The following is a 9,838-nucleotide window of genomic DNA, read 5'->3' on the forward strand; positions in this document are numbered from 1 at the left end:
TTTGTATGCCAGCTTCAATCCCATCCAAAGGCAATGGAAAATTAGACTCATGTAATCAAATCATTTAGACAAAGTCCAGTGGAAACCTCTAGTGTAAGCATTGCTAGGAAAGATGAGGAATCTTGATACAGGCAGAGTTAACCTTGGCATATGTACAAAAAAAAAAAACATGCTGCAATTAGTATCTGGCTGATTTCACAAGACATGTGGGTTAAAAAAAATGTTGTGGTTTGTTAAATGTGGAGTTAAATAAGATCATCTGGGAATACTCTATTCGCCCCAGAATATAAAATAATAATTGTTACCTACAATGCCCCTGCGCATTTTGTTTAGTTATATACTTCATTTTGGAAATAACCAGTATTATATTTTTAATTCCTTATACGCATTTCATTCCTCCCTACTTATGGGGATGGAAAAGAGGGAGACCTTCTAGACCAAAAAAATTCAGGCAAAAACATGCTTTTAACATAGATCCAGTCATGAAGACCGTAAAGAACCCAGGAGCAAAAACACATTTTAAAAGATGTAAAGCACATCCAAACTTTTAAATAAATATATTACAGTTGCATCAAAACTAAAAAAATGCCTTTTTTTTTTTATTTTTAAGTAGCCAGCAGGCTGCAGAGAAGAAACCTTGCTCTCTGTGTGGAGGTTATCGTCTCTCTGCAGACACTCCTCCTGCTAAGTCAGAGTTAGATCTCTCCAGTATGCAGTGCGCATAACCTTCACTGATTGCATAGCTATAAGCAAGGGTCCTTCTCTGCAGCATGCTGGCAGGGAAAGACTTTTCTAATCAGGCTGTGGCTGATTTCTAAAAAAACAAAAAAAACAAACTGTTAGCATAGCTCCCAAATGTCCCTGATTTCGAGGGACTGACCCTGATTTGGAACAAAGTCCCTCTGTCCCTTTTTCCACCTCATTTGTCCCTCATTTTGGTCTTAGACATATGCTTGTATATAAAATGCACTTTTTATCTTTTAAAAAGTGTTTCCCAGTGCTAAACCTTTCCTCCAATTTAAAAATCACTGCATTTGTACATTTCACAAGCCAATATAAAGGAATAGTAGTGGTACAAAAAAAGGACTTGTGAGTTTTACTAATAATTTTTTTGCATAATTCTCTTTAGGGGTGTGGCAGGGGGTGTGTCCTATACCTACATATTTCTGCCAATAGGTGTCCCTCATTCCCATCTCAAAAAGTTGGGAGGTATGATATTCTACCAGCAGGGGGCACAGGGAGCATTCCAGGGTGGCAAAATATAATGGTTACTGCTAGCGGCTATAGCTGCTGGCAGTAACCGTTTGTAGAGAAGTCCAACATGCTGGTTGTAGCCAAGTTGATCGATGAATCAACTTTGATACAATCAGCCTGCTCATACATGGTTTGAATCTCGACCGAGCCCTGATGAACCAGCAGAGATTCAAACTGTCTATGGCCAGCTTTATGTTTATGCAAATACCTGCCAACCAACCACTATCAGGAAATTAGGTTCTTTTTAGGAATGCTATTGTCCCTACCCTGAGATAAACAATGCATTGTGAGCATCTGTCAATCTCCCTGCCTCCCCCTCTCTGTAGGCCTACACATGAACATTTAGCCAAGCTGAGCTTACTTGTTTATGTGCATGCCTGTAGAATCAGCTCCTCAAGGTTGGTGAGTTAGTGTCTATATGTCCAATCATCTTCATAGGTCTAGTATGAGTAGTTACAAAAACGGTAAGCTGTGCTAAATGAAACTAAAAGAGTATGGAAATGTAAGTCTACATGTACTCAATGTCTATACCCGATAAAGAATATAGTTACTCCCAATCAAATGGTAGGATACTCCAAAATAAGTGGTTTCAAAATATAGCCATATAAATAAGATGATTAAATATAAGTGTAAAATTAAATATAAACAAATGAATTACACAATATAAGTCAAGGCTGAAAGTCCTCTGGGAAATACACATCAGTAAAAAGTTCTTGAAAAACAAATTCCACACTCCTGTGATATTCCCACTTGCATAGGATGTTCGCAATTCACTAGTTTATGGTGCCTTCAAACGAAAGACACCTCCTCTCCTCCGCTGGAGTTATCCTTATAGCCCATGGTCAGCAGTTCCCCATGTTGAAAAAGAAGGCTTCCATAGTGTAGTTCAACAAACATTTAATAGTAAAAATTAAAATCGCACTTACAATGTCTCAAGAGTAAAAGGCATGTCATAAAAATATTCGAGCTGGCCGGCTCTCGATAATAGCCCGTTGCTTCCGGGACCTCACGTTGTATGTGGTGACGTCAGCACGCTGCTCCTCCCTACGCCATTTCGTCACAGATGACGTCGTCCAGGGGCACGGGCGGCGTGCTGACTCACCACCTTTTAAACTCTACATCAGAAGGGAGACGCCCAGCTCTGAGCTCCGAGCGTCCTCTTTACAAAAATCGCCATCTTAGAATAGGGCTGCTGCCCTTGCCTCACGGGGAATCGAATGTCATCACAATACAGAGACTGACTACTTAGAAGTTCTCTCTAGGGTCAAAAAAACGTACCCAGTATGCTAATGACGTCCTATTTTATACCTTCTAAGGTGTACCATACAATATAGGAGATACTAAAGATGATTACATGAAAATAAAAAGTCACCTTCTCTAAGATCGTTCCTAATTGATTTATTAAGAGGGACACATCTCAGGTGACCTCTAGTGTTCCGTCAGCATATAGCGTTACAGTTTTAAGCCGCAACTCAGTGGCTGATCATCACCATAAAAATACATTAATATTAATGTCATTAAATTTAAAAAAAGAAGAGAAAAATATAGTATAAACGCTAAAAAAGAAACGTAATTCCTTTGTGAATATTAAAAGAGACAAATGAAGAGATAAATCGTAATGATAAAAAAATATATAAAAAATATATATATATATAATTCTTTTTCCTTTAGTTACGGTTATTTTATAATAAAAAAGAAAAAGAAGAAAAAACAGTTTTAGAAGAAAATTTAGAAGAAAATATGGAATGGGATCATGAGAACAAAAATAATATATATGTAATTGTGTATGCAATCTACCTTAAGATTCCCTGAGGGGCCAAAAGGCCAATAATTGGTGAATAACTCCGAGGTATCCATTATCTATAAAAGCATTGACATCAATGTCTATGTTGAGGCCATATGGGGTATAACACCGTACCCTATGGATCCAAGCCATCTCTAACCTTGACAATTTTCTGACCAGAGAGCCCCCCCTCCAATGTGCACTATATTTGTCAATCCTCAGGAACAAAGTGTTTGCTGGATTGCGATTATGAAACATATTGTAATGTCTAGAGACCGAGTGGTATTTAAAGACAATCTTAATGTTGGCGAAGTGCTCTCCTAAGCGAACCTCCATCGATCGCTTGGTCCTGCCAATATATTGAAGCCGGCATGGGCATTGGAGTACATAAACTGCTCCTGTGGAGCTGCAGGTGACAAATGGTTCAATTTTATGTTCCTTAGATGTGCTTGTTAAAATGAAGGATTCAGTTTTTCTCATCTTACTCTTATTTAATGTGCAAACCTGACATTTGCGACATTGATGATACCCAGAAAGATTCTGGAAAAAAGACAATTTTTTAGTGGGTGTATCCACAACATTAGGGGCAATCCTGTCCCTAAGGGAGGGGACCCCTTTGAAAATTACCTGTGGGTTAGCTGGTAGAAATGTACTAATAATCTTATCATTCCCTAACAAATACCAATGTTTGCGAATGATTTTCTTAATCAAATAATGTTGAGTCGAGTATGTTGTAATAAAAGATATAACAGGTCTCTCTTTATTCGTCCTGGGGCCTGTATCCAACAAAGCTGATCTATCGAGTTTTGCAACTTCCTCTATAGTGGCCTCTAAGGGATCCAAATCATAACCCTTTTCATGTAATCTGTTCTTCAAAATGTCTGCTTGGAATTTATAGTCCTCCATTTCAGTACAGTTACGTCTCATTCTGACGAATTGACTCTTTGGTATTGACTTCAGCCAAGAGTCATTATGACAGCTGTCGAAAGGTATGAAGGCGTTACGATCTGTTTGTTTGAAATACGTAATTGTCTTGAAACATCCCTCACCTTTTATTATAGTGAGGTCCAAGAAATTAATTTTTTTCCTGGCTTGCTTCATGAACAAATCTGATCTCTCTATCATTCTCATTAATGGAGGAAAAAAAATCATTCAGCTGGGAGATGGTTCCATCCCATAGGAGGAGGACGTCATCAATGTACCTCGCCCAGAAGACAAGGTGTGGGTTACAGTCCATATAGATGATGTCCTCCTCTCACTTGGCCATAAAAAGGTTGGCCAAGGGGCATACTTAGCTCCCATTGCTACACCATGCTGTTGTCGATAGTAATTATGGTCAAACCAAAAATAGTTGTGGTTTGCGGCAAATTCAAGCAAATCCATAATAAATTCCTGTTGTTGTTGGGGTATTTTTCAAAAAATGTCCAGATAGTATTTAATCGCTGCAAGCCCCAACTTATGTGGAATAATGGTGTACAGTGATGTAACATCAGCTGTCACCAACCAAGTGCTACCACTAGGTTTTAATTGGGACAGTAGATTGATCACATGTCTTGTATCTTTCAGGTATGATGGCATTTGCTGCACCAATGGCTGAAAAAAATTGTCTATGTACTGGCAAGTAAGTAACTATTTACTACTTGCAAGTAGTAACTATTTTTGGTTTGACCATAATTACTATCGGCAACAGCGTGGTGTAGCAATGGGAGCTAAATATGCCCCAAGCTTGGCCAACCTTTTTATGGCCAAGTGGGAGGAAGACGTCATCTATATGGACCGTAACCCACACCTTGTCTTCTGGGCGAGGTACATTTATGACGTCCTCCTCCTATGGGACGGAACTATCTCCCAGCTTGATGAATTTTTTTCCTCCATTAATGAGAATGATAGAGGGATCAGATTTGTTCATGAAGCAAGCCAGGAAAAAATTAATTTCTTGGACCTCACTATATTAAAAGGTGAGGGATGTTTAAAGACAATTACGTATTTCAAACAAACAGATCATAATGCCTACATACCTTTCGACAGCTGTCATAATGACTCTTGGCTGAAGTCAATACCAAAGAGCCAATTCGTCAGAATGAGACGTAACTGTACTGAAATGGAGGACTATAAATTCCAAGCAGACATATTGAAGAACAGATTACATAAAAAGGGTTATGATTTGGATCCCTTAGAGGCCACTATAGAGGAAGTTGCAAAACTCGATAGATCAGCTTTGTTGGATACAGGCCCCAGGACGAATAAAGAGAGATCTGTTATACCTTTTATTACAACATACTCGACTCAACATTATTTGATTAAGAAAATAATTCGCAAACATTGGCATTTGTTAGGGAAAGATAGGATTATTAGTACATTTCTACCAGCTAACCCACAGGTACTTTTCAAAGGGGTCCCCTCCCTTAGGGACAGGTTTGCCCCTAATGTTGTGGATCCACCCACTAAAAAATTGTCTTTTTTCCAGAATCTTTCTAGGTATCATCAATGTCGCAAATGTCAGGTTTGCACATTAAATAAGAGTAAGATGAGAAAAACTGAATCATTCATTTCAACAAGCACATCTAAGGAACATAAAATTGAACCATTTGTCACCAGCAGCTCCACAGGAGTAGTTTATCTACTCCAATGCCCATTCGGGCTTCAATATATTGGCAGGACCAAGCGATCGATGGAGGTTTGCTTAGGAGAGCACATCGCCAACATTAAGATTGGCTTTAAACACCACTCAGTCTCTAGACATTACGATATGTTTCATAATCGCAATCCAGCAAACACATTGTTCCTGGGGATTGACAAATATAGTGCACATTGGAGGGGGGGCTTCCTGGTCAGAGAATTTTCAAGGTTAGAGATGGCTTGGATCCATAGGGTATACCCCATATGGCCTCAACATAGACATTGATGTCAATGCTTTTATAGATAATGGATACGCCTTTATTGATGTGAACCAGATCTGAGCTCCCAGATGACCCTTCACTTGAGGGTGGATGCACCCCTTCACGACACTGGGGTGAAACTATGTAAAACAATAATATATTATAGTGACATATAAGAACTTATAGGACTCTACTATATGTGTAATAGACTTTTGTTCTCATGATCCCATTCCAAATTTTCTTCTGAATTTTCTTCTAAAAATGTTTTTTCTTCTTTTTCTTTGTATTATAAAATAATTGTAACTAAAGGAAAAAGAATTATATATATATATATATATATATATATATATATATATATATATATATATATATAATTTTTTTTTTTTTTTTTTTATCATTACGATTTATCTCTTCATTTTTCTCTTTTAATATTCACAAAGGAATTAAGTTTCTTTTTTAGCATTCATACTATATTTTTCTCTTCTTTTTTTAAAATTTAATGACATTAATAATGTATTTTTATGGTGATGATCAGCCACTGAGTTGCGGCTTAAAACTGTTACGCTATATGCTGACGGAACACTAGAGGTCACCTGAGATGTGTCCCTCTTAATAAATCAATTAGAAACAATCTTAGAGAAGGTGACTTTTTATTTTAATATAATCACCTTTAGTATCTCCTATATTGTATGGTACACCTTAGGAGTCATCAGCTTATTGGGTACGTTTTTTTTACCCTAGAGAGAACTTCTAAGTAGTCAGTCTCTGTATTGTGATGACATTCGATTCCCCGTGAGGCAAGGGCAGCAGCCCTATTCTAAGATGGCGATTTGTGTAAAGAGGACGCTCGGAGCTCAGAGCTGGGCATCTCCCTTCTGATGTAGAGTTTAAAAGGTGGTAAATCAGCGCACCGCCCGTGCCCCTGGATAACGTCATCTGTGACGAAATGGCGTAGGGAGGAGCGGCGTGCTGACGTCACCACATACAACGCAAGGTCCCAGAAGCAACGGGCTACTATCGAGAGCCGGCCGGCTCGAATATTTTTATGACATGCCTTTTACTCTTGAGACATTGTAAGTGCAATTTAAATTTTTTACTATTAAATGTTTGTTAAATTACACTATGGAAGCCTTCTTTTCCAACATGGGGAACTGCTGACCATGGGCTATAAGGATAACTCCAGCGGAGGAGAGGAGGTGTCTGGCTGACAAACATAGAGACCCTGGCTGGGGTATAAGCCACAGGCGGATGTGATCTCCCTAAAAAGAGATAGCTGGTAAGCGGCAGTAGTTTCTCAGGTGGAGGAACTTTTCTATCCCAAACTCATCACTATTTCTTGGGTGTTTTTTCGTTTGAAGTTACCATAACATGGTGCGAACATCCTATGCAAGTGGGAATACCACAGGAGTGTGGAATTTGTTTTCCAAGAACTTTTTGCTGATGTGTATTTCCCAGAGGACTTTCAGCCTTGACTTATATTGTATAATTCATTTGTTTATATTTAATTTTACACTTATGTTCAATCATTTTTATTTATATGGTTATATTTTGAAACCATTTATTTTGGAGTATCCTACCATTTGATTGCGAGTAACTATATTCTTTATCGGGTATAGACATTGAGTACATGTAGACATAAATTTCCATACTCTTTTAGTTTCATTTAGCGCAGCTTACCGTTTTTGTAAATGCTATATTGTGTGTATCTCAAATTGAAGCTGCAGCAGGACTTATTACTCATTATATTATTTCTCAGTAGAATAGCTTGCTAGACAGCGCAGTATTTTCACTTTTGACATAGTATGAGTAGTGCTGGCACAAGGTCCCACCAAGGGCAAAAACATACCTCCCAACATTTTGAGATGGGAATGAGGGACACCAACTAACAAACGTATATGTAGGCATAGGACATGCCCCCCTGCCACACCCTCTTAAAGGAGAATTAACTAAAAAAAAGGTTAATTAAATCCACAAGGACTTTTTTTCTACCACTACTATTCCTTTATATTGACTTTTAAAATGTACAAATGGAGCAATTTAGAAATTGGATGAAAGATTTAGCACTGGGAAACACTTTTTTTAAAGATAAAAATTGCATTTTTTATACAGCTATATAGATCAGAACAAAATGAAGGACAAATGAGGAGGAATGAGGGACAGAGGGACGTTGCTCCAAATCAGGAACAGTCCCTAGAAATCAGGGACAGTTGGGGGCTATGGGCAAAAAGGCCAAAGCATGCCCCATGAGCTGTGTACTACTTCAGCAGCAGAGGCTTTAGATCCTGCCCTTTTTTAATGCCCATTCCGACTGAAGCACCCAAGGCACCTGCCTCTTCGACCTACCCCCTTGGCCTGGTCTGATCAAGGCTCATTGGATTTTCCCAGCATTACAACAAACTCTCATGAAAGACAACAAACATCTGGAAAATTGCCAAAAAAAAACATTGCAGATCGACATCTGTATACACTTGTATACACTTACATATATAGCAGAAACCACGACTGTCATTAATTTCCTTTCCCAGCTGTGAATACTAGAAATTTCACAATGTCATCTTCCTTTAAACCCACTGACTCCGGGCTTCACATTTCTCATAATGATGACTGAGTGTAGAAATAAATAAATAAATAAATAGGTATGTGTATAAGAGGATTAACATAGACAAGTGATATTGCCTTAAAGCTTATGCATCCCTTACGGGCTTGACCAATGTTTATCGTTGATGTAACTATACAGTGGGGCAAAAAATTTTTATTTAGTCAGCCACCAATTGTGCAAGTTCTCCCACTTAAAAAAATGAGAGAGGTCTGTAATTATGATATTGACAAAATATTTTCCACCATAATTTGCAAGTAAATTCTTTCAAAAATCAGACTATGTGATTGTCTGAATTTGTTTCCACATTTTGTCTCTCATAGTTGAGGTATACCTATGATGACAATTACAGGCCTCTCTCATCTTTTAAAATGGTAAAACTTGCAAAATTGGTGGCTGACTAAATACTTTTTTGCCCCACTGTATAAAGCCATATCCCATAAAGACATTAGTCAATATTACATCTTTAATGAAATTTAAAGGAGTCCAGCCATTCCCAACCAGGGTTCCTCCAAAGGTTTCTAGGGGTTCTTTGAGCTGTGGCTAATTGACCTCCCATTTAATGATGTTTTTCATAGTTTCAGGGCCAACACCACCTTGCAAAGCCAGCAGCATAAAACAAATGATCTTTTTAGGTGTCTGTAAGGGTGGCATTCTGACTACCACTGTAATGGTTGCATTCTTCCTACTGACGATCAATGTAAGGGGCATTTTTCCCATTGACCCCCAATTAATTGGTTTTATTAAGGTTTATCTGAGATCTGAAATGATTTTAGGAGTTCCTCTAGGGTAAAAAGGTTGAGAAAGGCTGCTGTAGAACCTTAATAGTAAAAAGATACAGAGCATCATGAATGCTGTGATTGGCAGGCATTGCTAAATTATTGGTTTGGGTTAACAGGAAATAGTGACAACAAACCTATGATGGTAATTCCCTGCTGAATGGGCCACTAGATGGATGGTGGTGAGTAGTGTGCTTGCCATTTTTGGAACTACCTATAGCCTTTCTATATGCGGACCGGTCAATGCATCCCTTCTTCTAAGGCCCATACATTACATTGGGGACCTATATGATTTTGATCCTGCTAACTACGAACATAGGCATAATCACCCAGGGCGTTAGTGTATCATCCAGTGTACAGAAGTGTGCACGACCCCGATGGAAAGGGGCCCCACTGTGGCTGTGCCCTGTCATGCACTACACACCACAAATAGTCCTTTGTATTTTACCAGCAGCACTGGATCCGCTGCATCATCTCCTCATCTCCCTTGTCAGCTGGGATGGGGGGGTGCCTGTGAGCTGGGGGCGGGGGCACTGTACTGTGCCGA

The sequence above is a fragment of the Aquarana catesbeiana genome, linkage group LG02 (assembly GCF_042186555.1).
Source record: "Aquarana catesbeiana isolate 2022-GZ linkage group LG02, ASM4218655v1, whole genome shotgun sequence".
NCBI classification, from domain to species: Eukaryota; Metazoa; Chordata; class Amphibia; order Anura; family Ranidae; genus Aquarana; species Aquarana catesbeiana.